Consider the following 257-nt stretch of genomic DNA (forward strand, 5'->3'; position numbering starts at 1 on the left):
AATCAGTGCAAACATCTCTGTTCATCAAATTATTGTTGTATTTACAAGAACTGAATATCTTTGGAATGGTAAAGAATAAAATAAGATGATTCCCTAATCTAATTTATTTTTTCCTATGACACACAGGGAAAAATACATTAATGTGCTGGTTGACAACATTGTAACTGATGGAACAATTAGTTCAAATGATTTAGAGGAAAAGTACTTCTGTAAATGGTGTTTGGTTGTGGCATATCATTGTATGATCAGAAAAGTCC

The sequence above is a fragment of the Gopherus flavomarginatus genome, chromosome 8 (assembly GCF_025201925.1).
Source record: "Gopherus flavomarginatus isolate rGopFla2 chromosome 8, rGopFla2.mat.asm, whole genome shotgun sequence".
Lineage (NCBI taxonomy): Eukaryota > Metazoa > Chordata > Testudines > Testudinidae > Gopherus > Gopherus flavomarginatus.